General features: G+C 40.9%; 1 long non-coding RNA gene across 1 annotated transcript in view; it reads left to right on the top strand.

Annotated features, from left to right (window-relative positions):
• Positions 1-12,081, top strand: part of LOC126419800 (uncharacterized) — a 62,566-nt gene extending 50,485 nt beyond the window's left edge. The window contains exon 3 of the long non-coding RNA XR_007576001.1: positions 11,903-12,081. This is a non-coding gene — a long non-coding RNA (uncharacterized LOC126419800). The remainder of the gene's footprint in view (positions 1-11,902) is intronic.
• The last annotated feature ends 3,611 nt before the right edge of the window (positions 12,082-15,692 follow it).

Below are 15,692 nucleotides of genomic sequence, written 5' to 3'. Positions count from 1 at the left end.
TTCAGTGATTGCCGCACCAGTTCACGTACCATATCCGTGACACTCTCTTCGCTATTTCGTGACAGAACAAGACGAGGTGCCCTTCTCTGAACTTTTTCAGTGTCCTCCGTAGATCCAATATGATGCGTCTCCTACACCGCAAAGGACTACTCCGGAAGAGCACGGACAAGCGTAGTGTGCGCAGTCTCTTTAGAGGCCCCGTCACACGTTTTAAGTGTTTTGTAAATAAATTGGGGTTTTCGGTTTATTTTACCCACAACATTATATGTGATAGAACCAACTTAAGTTATTCGTAATAGATATCCATAAGTAAGTAGTTGAGTTTACAGCCTTTATATTTGCGTGATTTTTTAGTATAACCGAAATTTAGTCGATATCTTTTAGTACTCATGTGGTCGACTTCATCTTTTTAATTATTTAGAGTCAATTGCCACTTTTCGCACCATACAGATACCTCGTTTAAATTGTAGTGGAATTTGTTTTGAGCATCTGATGACTTTATAAGACCATAAATGACAGCTCCATCTTCCCACAATCTACGAGTGCTACTCTTATTGTCTCCTAAATCGGTCATGTAGACGAGGAACAACAGGGGGCCTATAACACGCAACAGTCTGGAACCGCGCGGCCGTTACGGTTGCTGATTCGAATACTGCTTCGGGCAGGGATGTGTGTGATGCCCGTAGATTAGCCAGGTTTAAGTAGTTCCAAGTTCTAGGGAACTTATGAACTCAGAAGTTGAGTCCCATAGTGCTCAGAGCCATTTGAACCATTTTTGGAAGCCTATAATACTTCCTGGGGAACGCCAGGTATTTTTTCTGTTTTACTCGATGACTTTCCGTCTGTTACTACGAACTGTGACCTTTCTGGCAGGAAGTCACAAATCCAGTCACACAACTGGGACAATCCTCCGCAGTCACGCAATTTGAACAGAAGCAGCTCCTGCCCGTGGAGAACGGTGTCAATAACTTCCAGGAAACCTAAAAATACGGAATTTCTGGAAACCTGTAGCTACGGAACACTATGACAACCCCGTCAATAGCGCTCATTACTTCCTGACAATAAATTGGTAGCTGTGTTTCACAAGCCATTATCCGTTTTTCAATAAATTGTTTGCTTTGAGGTAACTCATAATCTTCGAACAGAATATATGTTCCTAAGCACTACGGCAAATCGACGTTTACGATTTGGGTCTGTAATTCAGCGGATTAAAGCCATTTCCTTTCTTAGATATTGGTGTGAGCTGCGCAACTTTCCAGTGTTTAGGTAAGAATGACTCGACGAGAAAGCGCTTGTACATACTTCTATAAATATGAAACTACTTTATCAACATACTCTGAGAGGAACCTGTCTGGTATACAGTAAGGACCGGAGGCTTTGCTTTTATGATTTAAATTGCTGTGTTACACCAAGGATATCTGCTTGTAAGTTACTCACGTTTCCAGCTTATCTTGATTCGAATCTGGAATATTTACTTCGTCTTCTTTGGGGAAAGAATTTGCTAAATCCGCTTTTAGTAACTCTGCTTTAATGGCACTGTCATCAGTAGGGTGTTATAGTGTAATCGAGATATTCATTGCATATTTCCGCTTGCGTACTTTATATACGACCAGAATGTCTTTGGATCTTCTGCCACATTTTCGATTGAGTTTCGTTGTGAAAACTATTAAAAGTATTTGTCATTCGAGTTCGGAGTAAATTTCTAGCTTCTGTAAAACTTCACCACTCTTGGAGGTTTCGCGTTCATTCTAATTTGATATGCTTTTTTCGTCGCTTTTGCAACAGTGTTCCGACCTGTACTGTGTAATGTAGGGGATCAGTAGCATTTCTTATTAATTTATTTGGTATATGTTACTCGAGAGCCGTCGATAGTATTTCTTTTAATTCAAAGCATTATATAAATAAATAAATGAAAAACTAAAAACTTTACGTAACCAGACTTCGTATCTCGTAAACGTTTTTTTATCTGGCTCGTTCGAGTAGCCACGCCTCCCTCAGCCAGTGACATGTAAATTCATTTCCCTTTTCCTTGTTCGACTGCTATTAACATCCACAGGAGGGAACAACGGATAATTTTCTGTGAAGTACAAAACGCCTGGTAGCTTTTATCACTACAATTCGCACTTAACTGATGACGTTCACTTTACGTAACAACGGAAGCTTACTAGCTTATAAAAGGCGATGTTCCTAACTCCTGGCTACTATTCGCCATGCAGAAGACACTCATTGTCATCGTCGTGGTCGCCGCCTGTGTCGGTAAGTCAATTCTCCGAACAGGGCCACGTAACTTCGTTTGTAATTGACTCTTAGACGCATTTTCAATTTGTAACAGATATACCAATAACGATGTTTGACCTCTAACTACGTTTCGAAGAGGTGAACAGCTGGAAACCAATTACTTGTTGCTAATCTTTGAGACACTCCGTTCATCCATTCGTTCCTTATATGCATCCCCTTTCATCGAACTGCACTGTATGCGTTCACCAGTATACAAGCCTTTATTCATTTGTTCTTGTACACTGACTGACAGGACGGACTCAACAGCGTCATAGTTTTTGCTCTCACCTCATATTGCTTGACGGAAAATATTAAAGGTGGAACCATAGGCATAACTTTTTCTAGTAATATCTGTTATGTGAAGAAAGGGAAACGTAAACGATAAATGAGGCAAGCGTCGCGTACAGCAGAGTGAGACTATGTGCACTTAATTACCTAGAAATAAACTCTGGGAAAGAAGATTTATGTTACCAGTCAGTAACTGCTAGCTCCAAAAACAGCACCCATTTGGAACAAAATGCAGCATGAAGTTGCTATGTTCACATATTCCGAGCTGTGATAGCATTCCCGTTTAGATGTTTAAGTAAGTGGAGTTCGTTTGACCAATATCTAACAGACGTTTCCTAAATTTCAATAATTCAATGAACGCTGTGCTTACATATCGTTGCGATGACAAGACTATAGAAACGAATTTTCTTCCAAAATATACGGGCTATACTACGGATTATTTATTGCGATAATTTAAAGAACAGTTACGACATAGATATCTTACAAATTTCCACAAGCTAAACAGTAAATTAACTACCTTCATATTTCGTAAATAACTTTAATGAATATATAAATTTTTGTCGTTTTGTGCTCCATGGCTGCGTTTACATTCCAGTTTCGTTAAATTAAGAGTTAGTTCCATTTTAATGGGATGCAAAGAGATGACGAGCGATTATGGTAACTGTATGGTATTGTTCGTAGCGTTCGTCACATAGCTCGACAGGCGATCCTGCGGCAGTCAGTTCTAAAGCTAAACCCATTTTGCACATATTGGGTCATCCGTGAGGCAGCGTGGCTCATGTGCTGCTTCTTAACCGGACAGGGCTTTTTACTGAGTATTAACAGCTTTACGATACAAGGTCTAAATCTTTTGTGTCTCTTCAATTGTGTCGAATAATTTTCGTTCTCACGTATGCAGATAAATGATTCCCATATTCCTCCCGCCTTGATTTGGAACGAAAAGGTTATTTATTATGAAATGGACCACTACTGCTCCTAAAAAGGACAATCCTTGCGCCAGAATTACTTTACGAATATACTCTAAGACAAAAACTGATGCATCACGAAGGGCTGGGACGGAACTCGGTTGATGTAATGTGCGTGTACAGTCAACAAATGATTGCAACTTAAGAAAAAATTCGATAGTTAATTCAAGAGGAAAAGCTTCATAAGTTAAGGAAGTCGTTTACGCTTTGGTCCACCTTTGGCGCTATGTAAGCAGTTATTAGTATTGACATTGTTTGATAGAATGGTTGGATATCCTCTTGAAGGATATCTTGGTACATGCAGTCCCAATTGCTCTTTAGATCTTCAAAATGCCGAGTTACTTGGAGGGTCTTTCCAATAATGCTCTAAACTTTCTCAACTGGGGTGAGATAAGGTGACCTTACAGTGTAACGTATGTTTTGGAAAGCACGAAGGCAAGCAGCTGAAAGTGTCGCCGTGTGCAGGAGGGCATAAAGGGCAATAAAACCGGCTTAGAACATGCTGTAAAGTTGGGTGGATGACACTCAAAGGGGTCCTGCTATGATATGATATGGCACATCCATCCATGCGTGTCTGCAAGTACGTCTCCACTGGTCATTAAGTTAAATTACTCTTATAGACACAGAAGTGAATGTAATTCCCATTGAATGGATGACAGTTTGGTAAATTATTACAGATTCTGGAACTGTTTTCTCACATCTCAGAGGTCAGTTGACCATAGTAAATACAGGAAAAGCATCGAGACATAGTACTGTGAGACTTTTGATGTGTAAAGTGAACATTTAGTAACTGTTTAGGTCTCTCATCTAAATAAGTTCAATTTTCTGTTGTGAATGATGAATGTACTGGTGCAATTGCGTTGTATGAAACATATTAAAACTACAAAACAATTCCTTTGCGCAGGAGCCATCTCTGCACAGGTGGTATGTCCCAAGGAGTGCCTAGGGCTGGCAGGAGGGCCTCCGGTTGCAGAAGACGAACTGCAGTCTGGTTTGTATATTAGCACTACATATGTCTGAAAAATATACTAAAAGAAATATTTTTTAAAATTAATTGAGTATTCCAAAAATTATGCGATTTTTATGCTCATATTCTTTTCAATTCTTCGTTGCTATTTTTATACAATTAATAAGTACTGATATTTGTTGGTGCTTGTGGTAGTTTAATATATTTACTGCTAAGTTTTAAATATATTTTCAAGGTCATATTTTATGATGAAAAATTACATATGTTACTTTGCTTTTAATCAGCGATTTTATTTTCAAGCGATGAATTTATGTCAATCCTTACAGTTTGAGCACGACTATTAATTAAATAAAATTTGCAGCACCTTTTAAACGTAAAGAAGTGCCCTAGAAAAAAATGTTGACACTAACTTGTGAAACTATATTTGCAGGAAAGTAAAATTCTGACATAAAAGAATACCAAATAGTAAGGCAGACAACACACTTCAGTTACTTATCTTATAGTTGGTAATTATTAGTGTCCGCAAATCGGTCTAAGCTGTTTCGAACAAACACAGCTGCCTCGTGGTATTGATTATACATGGGTTAAATGGTTATCACAGGTAACAATTAACACCATCAATAGCCGAATAAGTTGCACACTTAACAGGTATTACCTGAGCCCGGTTTGTCGTAATCGTTGCTATGAATTAGTAGATACACTAGTGGAAACTCACCGAACTACAACCAAACTAACTCTTAACGTATCCGCCTCTTACAAGTAAGGCCGTTTGTCGTAAGATATGACTTACAATTTTCGTACAAAAACCCATTTACCCAAAGACGGCACTAACCTTACCTTATCCAGCTGAACCGCAGTGACCAACATACGTCTTTCCTTATTGCCACATTTCAGTATTTGACAGTAAATAACGTGCAATGCGAAACCACAATGCAGTTCTTATCGTACTCTTGCCAACAAAAGGTAACACTTAAATACGCACGTTTCTCTCCGTCGGAGGTTCGCGTCCTCCCTTGGGAATGGGTGTATGTGTAGTCCTTACCGTAACTTATTTTAAATTATATTCAGTAGTGTGTAAGCCTAGGAACCGATAACGTCAGCAGTTTGGTCATATAGGAACTTACCACAAATTTCCAAAAAATAGAACATCCTTGCTCAGTCCCGGTTCCTTAACCGTTTAAACAGAACCACAGAGTGATGTGCGTAATTGATTCCCCGTCAGTACACTCTCTCAACTAATCATGCAATCCCTGATATAGGCTATCAGTACAAGCTACCAGGCTAATTCCGCAAATCCAGAGATCTCAATGCACAATTGATAGTAAAAAACACCAGACAGACAAACTAATGATAACTTATACTCCGGGCAATTTGCATGCAGAAAAGAAAGTAGAGCTGGTAGAATGTAGCTGATTGTAGCTCCTGCTTTCAGCATCCGTAAGTGGATTACCACGTCATCGGGTAGCTGAATAAAGCGATTGTAAACACTTTTACTTCTAGGAAAATACTCAGCAGTAACTAACTCAACTTTCCTGCACAGGACGCGATGGGAGGGACCTGCCCCGTCAAAGTCTACGAGCGCCACTTCCCGCCTCAGCGACCAGAGCAGATAGCAAGCCGATACCCCTGGAAAACAACGTTAGCGAAGTGTATAATCCAGCGTCTTGGTATTATCTGGTAATTAGTTTATCACTAAGTGCATGTGTTTTTTTTTAGGAGTAGTCTGAACTTTACTTGTTACTCATTGAAGGCGTTGTGTCCCAAACTCGAAGGTAAATTTAATTACCCTGACGGAAAAAATGTCACAATACCAAGAATAATTAATGTGGAGGACGGTGGAGCTGTTGTGTGATGATGCTCCATATGGGTTCGATTGGAGACAGATGTGATGATAGAGCAGGCTGGGGCAACATGTCGACACTTTGTAGAGCATGTTGAGTGAAAACAACTGTATGTGGGAAATACACCCTGGAACGCTGTTCATGAATGGCAACACAATAGGTTCAATCTACAGGTTGACGTACAGATTTGCTGTCAGAGTGCGTTGGATAGCCATAAGAGTACTCCATCTGATATATGAAATCGCATCGCAGACCATAACTCTACGTATAGGTCCACTGCGTCTAGAAAGTAGACAGGTTGGCCGCAGGCCCTCAAATGATGTCCCAGTAACCAACACACAGCCGTCACTGGCAAAGAGACAGAACCTGCTTTCACCAGAAAACACGACAGACTGCCACCGCGCTGTCCAATGATTTGGGCACAGCGGAATGCACGCTACAAGGCGTCTGGCTCAGAGCTGTCCTTGAAGTAACAGATTTATAACAGCTTTCTATGGCGCTATGATGTCAACCGCCGCTGAAATATGCCCCAGAACTACACGCCGAACGTATGGTCTTCGTCGTGCCACGTAGCCATCCGGAGACCGATCTTCTTGCGACTGTTTAATCTCGTGACGACCGATTTCAGCAGTAGCGCAGAGTGGCTACGTTCCTGCCAAGTCTTTCTACAGTATCGGAGACGGAGCATCCAGCTTCTAGTACTATATTACACGACCTGGTTCAAACCTAGTCACCATAAACGCGTCCTTGACTAACAGCAGCACACCGTGTCCACTATCAAAAGTAACTAGTGCTCACGGCTGCTACAGCGTGTATTTAGAGTAGCTCTGATGTCTCACAACTATTTCTTGGTGTTGCGACTTTTTCCGCCAGTGAAGGTTAGCCGAGGCTCGCACGATGCCGTGTGGTATATTTTGGAATATGGTACGCCTAATAGTGTCGATACCTATTGCTTCAGAAGGGATTCTCATTACAGCTTTTCTAATTTCACGTGCTGTAACGTGGTTTAAGTAGTAAGGATCTGGGTCATTTAGCATTAATTTTCTATCAGAAAGTAGTTTTTATTAGCATTTGGGCTGATTAAAGCTGAAAAAACTTGTTCACCTTGTCAGCTGGCTTTTTCTGTCCTTCACCCAAGCTACGGAGATTCTTCCACGTAACCTAAGCTCTCGTACAGTGCCACCTAAGGTATGCCATATTTTTGCATTGCAGACTTATTGCTTTCCCCGGTTGAGCAATTTTCTGTATCCTTCGTAGCACCAGCTAGCATCATACCTGTGGATGAATATTTGACATAACTGAAAGTTTTGTATTATGCGTATATGAGCCATGAACTTATTAATAAGTTTCTGGATCTCTGCTCAGTTGTTGGTTCATGATTATTTGATGTTACAGCGTTTATGAGCACTACGCTCCAGAGATCCACGGTCGATATGATTAATGTTCCCATAAGCTGCGTGGCCGGCCATAGGTGGCCGAGCGGTTCTAGGCGCTACAGTCTGGAACCGCGTGACCGCCACGGTCGCAGGTTCGAATCCTCCCTCGGGCATGGATGTGTGTAATGTCCTTAGGTTAGTTAGGTTTAACTGGTTCTAAGTTCTAGGGGACTGATGACATCAGATGTTTAGTCCCATAGGCTCAGAGCCATTTGAGCCAATACTATTTGAGTAATACAACCCAGTACGTTTTCCTTGTCGGCAAGTGTTTACCAGAGACAAGTGCATTGTCAGGAACATCTCTGGGGAGCATGATTTCACAGCTTTTATTCTCTATATACGTAAGTGATCGGACAGGCTACAGAGATTTACATCTTTCTGGTGATGATTCTGTGATGTACGGCAAGGTGTCGACGTTGACTGGCTGTAGGACGACGCAAGATGACGTAAACAGAATTTCTAGTTGGTGTGATGAGTTGCAACGTGCTTTAAATTTAGAAAGATATAAGATAATGTGATCGAGTAGGAAAAAAAACAATTCCTGTAACTTTAGAATACAGAGTTAGTCATCGATTCAACATCTAGGCGAAAATTTACAAAGCAATATGAAATGGAACGATCAGGTCAGGTTTTTAGCAGGAAAAGCGAATGATCGACTTCGGTTTATTGGAAGGATTTTGGGTTAATGTAGCTCATTTATAACGGAGGCGGCATATAGAACGCTGGACCCTTTCTTGTGTACTGCTCATGTGCTTGGGATACTCACCAGGTCGGGTTAAAGGAAAACATCGCAATAATTCAGATTCGTGCTGTTAGATTTGTTACCGGACGGTTCGATCAGCAGGGAAATATACTTTGTGGACTCAAATGAGAACCTCGGAGGGCAGACGGCGCACTTCCCTCGAGGCACCATCCCAGAAATTTAGAGAACTCGGTTTTAAGGCTGACAGCAGAACTATTCTATTGCCGGCATCGTACGTTTCGAGCAAGGACCACGAAGATGAGACAACAGAAGCTGGGTCTCGTGTGGAGGCTTGTAGACAGTAGTTTTGCCCTCGCTCAATTTGCGAGTGCAACAGGGAAAGATATGCCTAGAAGTGATGCTGTGTAAATGAATAAGAGGCTGAACCTTTACTGTGAAATAATTCTCAAGACTTATTTTGTATAAACGACTCAGTATGTGCATATGCTGAAGTGAAACCTGAGAAACATTTCTCGCAGAAGTGGTCTATCACTGCATGTGCTTCATAAATTGGCTATAGTGTCTTCTTTTTTAAAAATCTAGTAGTCACGAAAATGATTACAGCGATGTTTGAAATGCGCACGTGAAACTCTCTTGAATCGATCTTGATCGATGCTGAAAAATATGCAAATGGCGACAGGAATGACTCGAAAAAAAAATTATGTTATAATATGTTATGTATAAAGTGTATCCATAAGATCGTTTATCAGTCCAGTTACAATGAGTTCCTCGTATTCACAATAAAGTGAATGTAATCGCGTTTGAAAGGCTATTTATAAAGGAATCCTGGAACCGTATCTGTGTAACTCTGACTTCATTTCATTATGGTAAATGCAGGCACAACACCTAGCTGTGTCAAAAAATGTTGCCCAGGAGACGTAACAACACCGCAGCTCCTGTTGAAGGCTTGAACAAAACTCAGTTAAATTCATATAAGTTTTAGTGCATTGTGAAGGCTGTGATTGTCTTAGACGTTTCTGCAAACGGTATCTGATATAAGCCTGGTTTAGGTCCAGTGTAATAAATATCTCTGACTTATCGTAGCACGAAAACATGAATGGAAGTCTCGTAGTGAAATAGACTGGAGGATTACTTTGTAATTCAGGTCTCTTTAATCAGCTGCTGGCCAAACCCTTCCACATCTTTTCAGAACGGAATTACCAATGGTATCGTAAGCTCACAAAATTTACATGTTTGTGCTTTGTAAAGCTACCCTCTGGCTCGAATGTTTTATCAAATAACAGCCCAAAGTTTGCGATACTGCTAAATGACTTCCCCCTCTCACGCGGAATTTGAAGTTAAATAGTGGTATTTAATCGGAGTCGCTTAGTAATAACATCTCGTCCGAATTTTCCATCTTACATGTACCCACATCTGAAACCAATGATGGAATTTTTCAAGTTGAATCGTTATTCCGGTAACAATTCTCGCTGACTAGGGAAATTCAACAGCGTGAGTCCAAGCATACACAGCTTTTTTCCGCATATAACGCAAATGAAGGGAACAGTAGCAGTAAATCCTGCTATCCTACTGCACATATCAGACATAATAATTAAAACAGTTTCCGTTCCGTGCAGCTAGTCACTAAGACATTGCACATTTTCCCTTACGTACCAACTGGCAAACTCACTTAACATGGTTGGTACTCACTCACCCGAAACATTTCTGCACTAATTCTATTCTCATTACCGCCCTTACCCAATGTTGTCTCTACCTACAGCTTATTAAACTCGATTCTATCTTGTTCATCAACAGCACCACGAAAGCTAAAAGTTAAAAAAAAGTACAGATAATCTTAGCTGTTGTGGACTTTTACTAACAGCCTACATTTTAAATAGATGACGTGTAACTAGCGTTCAGAAGTTGAAAATATTTAATATGACTGTCGTTGTAGCAAGTCGTATGGACTACTAGTATACTACTACAACTACATTTATCACTACAACTTAAATTTCTGAATTAACTTTAAATGATAAAAGTTTAAAAGTACTGTAGAATATGGCAGAAGCATTCTTGGGAACCAGTATACATTTTTTTCAAAATTTTTAAATATGAAGTACATGACTAGATTATAGTACTTACGAGAGATGGGTGTAAGGTACACCTTCCCCGTTGGTGCCGGAGGAATTTAGATGTAGGGAGGACGGTTCCAGTTCTTCGAAGAATGAAAGTAATGTGAACTTGTCTACAAACGTCATTTCAGTAACAGACACGGCTGTAGTCATACATTCCTCGCCCGACGTCGGCAGCAATGCCGGTTGATACTTCGTTTAAACTTCCGACATAGTAACATTCATACTTATTTTTAATTCTGAACTCAGTTTTACTTTCCTCGAAGCATTAAACGTAACAGCTCTGAGGCAGACACGGTGAAACAGACCACTTCAAATAGAACGCCGGCCACGCATCTTAAACATAGAATTAATAGAATGTAAAGCTATTATAAAATATAAGGCACATAGTGTTCTCAACCACACTCCGCTGCCACTACAGAACTCAACCAAGGAGAGTGGTAGTAGTGGTAGTACTGAGTCGGTTTTTATATATATATATATATATATATATATATATATATATATATATATATATATGTGTGTGTGTGTGTGTGTGTGTGTGTGTGTGTGCGTCTGTGTGTGTTAGGTTTCGCTATATTTATTAAAATCCACTGCTTGGTATTAAAACAACCTCGCAGTCATTCAACTCCTCAATAAGATAAGCTTCAGAGACGGTAAACAGGAAAAGAAATCATACAATAGGCTTTTGAACATCATAATAAATTAAAATCCGGCACCACTGGAACGGTACCATGTCAATCGCGGCATAATTCTTGACGTTTCCACAATGTAAATCATGAATCCTTGCCTATTGTCAGTTTGAAATAGTTAATTGTTAACTCTTCACCCACGACGATTATACAACACTTACTTGAACCGTAATAGTTTTTCTGTGATGCCTCCTCGACACATAGACTTTCTGTTGTGTCAAACTAAGATGAGATATTAAAAGACTATGCCTTGGTCAAAAACGTTTACTGATATATGCCGCCTTTAGCAATTGAAAGCTATGCAGTATTCATACACTTTGCCAACAACGATGGATGAGAACGAAGCAAACAACCCCATTTACAAAATACTGATTGACATTTGTGCACGATGAGTGTACAGACGGTCTGTTGCTGTTCCTATCTCTCTGATATAGACGTGCACAGCAACAAAATAGCTAAGGAGACACTTCCTGCAAACGTAACATACAGGTCCTTGTGTATTCTCTGCAATTCGTATGCTACATTCGTTGATATAAAAAGTTAATTGTGGAACGTGATGATGGCTCGAGATATGATAGAAACAAAGTAATAACCAAGTTCTTTTTCTTGTCCTCCTCTCTAGCGTCCACCGCTTCGTCCATCTAGGGGCTAAACCACGACGCAAGAAGGTGGATGAGCTCTTACCAACCAACAACCTCACTGACGTACAACGGCTACTGACAATTCCAGGCCTGTTGCTGTTCACCACCGTAGTAATGATAACATCTTCACTAATAAATGCAGACTATTTGCTACGATATCTGTCGCTCTTTCAATAATACGAGTAATAACAGCACCATACGCAGAAATAACTCGCACGAATATTAATTTCCACAATTCTATTGGAAATAAAGTACTTCTTTTCCTCATGATGATTTGATTTATTTTGTCAATTCATCCCAGAACTTCAGTCTCAATAAAGAAGCTCTACCTTTCACATTTTTCCTAACTGCCTACAACAAAGTATCCTCGTTTCCACACTAGTTCAGTCATAAACGACTGATCCTTGCTTTGTGCAATACGGAGTTAACAAAATAGAAGTTGTGACTGTGATTAACAATAACACTGGTCAATCATTACTAAGGTATTAAAAAATTGTAATGACACACATAGATACCTATATTTCACCCAGTACAACTAAAGAAGCAGCGAAGTGCCACAGAAACAGTACAACTAAAGAAGCAGCGAAGTGCCACAGAAAGAATACGACCGTTTGATGAAAGATATTATCCAGCAACAAAATACAAATTTGCATGAAAAAGAATTCGTTAGAAAAGAGAAAATTTTGTTTACGATGAATATACACACCAAGGGCATTAGTTACAGGGTCGTAAAAGGTAGGAGAACCAAAATAATGCCAATCAGAGAGTTCAGATAGAAAAATGCAACTAGAACGCCATCTGAAATCACTATTTCGTAAACAGCAGCACATCTTGCCTTGTTAATTCGCTTAAAGTGCTATTTCAGTTGACAGATCGCAATTTCATTCATGGGACCTTCTCCTCAAACTAAATACATAGGGTTTTCTATCAAACCTAAGCCCCAGTTTGGTACTAGGTCAGTTTGGGGAACCATGTAACCCTGACTGCTGCTATTATCGGAAATAATCGGAATGACGGTATACAATTAATAGTAGCTATTAGCAACGGATTATCCAGTCTCTGACGACGCCCTAATTCACACTCTATCTCTCTTCTGTCCTCTGAAACCCTACTCCTTTCTCATATTTTCATAAAGTCAGAAACTTCCTCATAACAAATCTGAAGTACAAATCGTCAAGTAGGAAGGTATTTACTGTATTGTACTGTAAAAATCATCCGACATTACGGTAAACAACATTGTGAACAAAGTATATGAGATAGGATAATTGGCGATTTGGGAGAAGAAGATATTGCAGGTCTTGTAAATAAAACCGTTTTAAATCCAAACTACACTGCAAGGCCAGCTTATGTAAGAGAGTCGCTAGAAGCTGCACCATAATGACACTCGGCGCCCAATCTCATGGCAAAACCACTTGGACTCCGATACCTTTTGAGGAAGGTCTGAAGCAGACACACACAACCTGCACACTCTCCATGCCTATGTTTATCAGGCGAATACAGCATTCACTATTGAAGGTACCTGGCGACTTGGCAGAAGATTTTATTCAGTGCATTCATTCTGGGATTAACACATTCATGCTAGGACTCTATTTACAAATTTTAACATCTCGCTTGCCAGACTCAGACCTGTGGTGTTGCTGTCACCTGTGGGAGCCACACGGCATGGCCCAAAGGTGAGTAAATTGTGTTTATCATGGTGTTGCATGTGAACTAATAAATTCACCTTGGTTCTTTGAACGTAAGTACTGCTTTTATATATGTATAATAAAAATGGGGGTTCCTATTCAAAAAAACACAGTTGATATCGTTTGACCTATGGCAGCGCCACCTAGCGGGCCAACCATAGCTCCATCTCGTTTCCCACTTCAAGCTAGGCGAGCTTCGTTCTTTGTAGTTTTAAGGACCACCCTTATATATATATATATATATATATATATATATATATATATATATATATATATATATATATATACGTTAGTTCATACATTCTTTGTGTGTTTCCCTTGCGTTATCTAGGCACGGACTCGTGTTTCAGTAACTGTGTTCAACAGCGATTAGAATGGACAGGGACTGTGATTGCAGTGTTCGGATGAGGGCTGAGCTGGCATCGCTTGGCTCACGGCTGCAGGTGGCGCTGACTTAGGTCCTGCAGCTTGAGGCTGTTGCCAACAGGCACCACTGTGGGAAGCCGGACTTGGGTATCACGGGCATGTCAACCTCGTCCTATCTGTCCCCAGGTCGGTCTGCCGCTGTGGTTGCCCCGGTTGCTGCCCTCAGTGGGGCTGAGCAATCACAGAGGGTGGGCTTATTGGTAGTTGGGAGCTCCAATGTCTGGCGCGTAATGGGGCCCCTTCGGGATATGGCTGCTAAGGAGGGGAAGTAATCCTGTGTGCATTCCGGGTGGAGTCATTCCTGATGTGGAAAGGGTGCTTCCGGATGCCATGAAGAGCACAGGGTGCAGCCAGCTGCAGGTGGTGGCACACGTCGTGTCTAATGACGTATGTCGCTTTGGATCTGAGGAAATTCTCTCGGGATTACAGCGGCTATCTGATTTGGTGAAAGCTGCCGGTCTTGCTTACGTGATGAAGGCTGAGTGCACGATCTGCAGCATCGTTGACAGAACAGACTGCGGACCTTTGGTGCAGAGCTGGGTGGAGGGTCTGAATCAGAGGCTCAGACGGTTGCAGATTCCTTGACTTGCTCCATAGCGTGGTAGGGTTTCGGGTTCTGCTGAATAGGTCAGGAGTTCACTACACGTAGCTGGTGGCTACAAGGGTGGCGGAGGCTGTGTGGCGTGGACTGGACGGTTTTTTAGGTTAGAAGGCCTCGGGAAAGTACGGGGTGGGCTGCAATCTCAAAGGGTGAATGGCAAATACAGGACGTGCTTGGATCAAACAACAGTCGGAATTGTAGTTGTAAATTGTTGTAGTTGTGGTGGGAAAGTCCCTGAGCTTCAAGCGCTAATAGAAAGCACAGAAGCTGAAATCGTTATAGGTACAGAAAGCTGGCTAAAGCCTGAAATAAGTTCTGCGGAAATTTTTACGAAGTCTCAGACGGTGTTTAGGATAGATAGATTAGGCACAATTGGTGGTGGAGTGTTTGTGTCTGTCAGTAGTGGTTTGTCTTGTAGTGAAGTCGAAGTAGGAACTCTGTGCGAATTGGTATGGGTGGAGGTTATTCTTTACAGTCGAACTAAGTTAATAATAGGCTCCTTCTACCGTCCCCCAGACTCCGATGATATAGTTGCTGAACAGTTCAGAGAAAATTTGAGTCTCGTAACAAACAGATACCCTACTCATACGGTTATAGTTGGTGGGGACTTCAAACTTCCTTCGATATGTTGGCAAGAATACTTGTTCAAAACCGGCGGTAGGCAGAAAACATCTTCCGAGATTGTCCTAAATGCTTTCTCCGATATTTATTTCGACCAGTTAGTCCACGAACCCACGCGAATTGTAAATGGTTGCGAAAACACACTTGACCTCTTAGCCACAAACAATCCAGAGCTAATAGAGAGCATCATGACTGATACAGGGATTAGTGATCACCTATTTCTTCCAAATCCACCAGAAAGAAACGCAAAATAATTTTATTTAAAAAAGCGGATAAAGTGTCACTAGAAGCCTTTCTAAGAGACAATCTCCATTCCTTCCGAACTGACTATGGAAATGTAGACGAGATGTGGCTCAAATTCAAAGACATAGTAGCAACAGCAATTGAGAGATTCATACCTCATAAATTGGTAAGAGATGGAACTGATCCCCCATGGTG

The sequence above is a fragment of the Schistocerca serialis genome, chromosome 9 (assembly GCF_023864345.2).
Source record: "Schistocerca serialis cubense isolate TAMUIC-IGC-003099 chromosome 9, iqSchSeri2.2, whole genome shotgun sequence".
NCBI lineage: Eukaryota > Metazoa > Arthropoda > Insecta > Orthoptera > Acrididae > Schistocerca > Schistocerca serialis.
The sequence above is the reverse complement of the archived record's forward strand: the minus strand, read 5'-3'. Positions and strand labels throughout refer to the sequence as shown.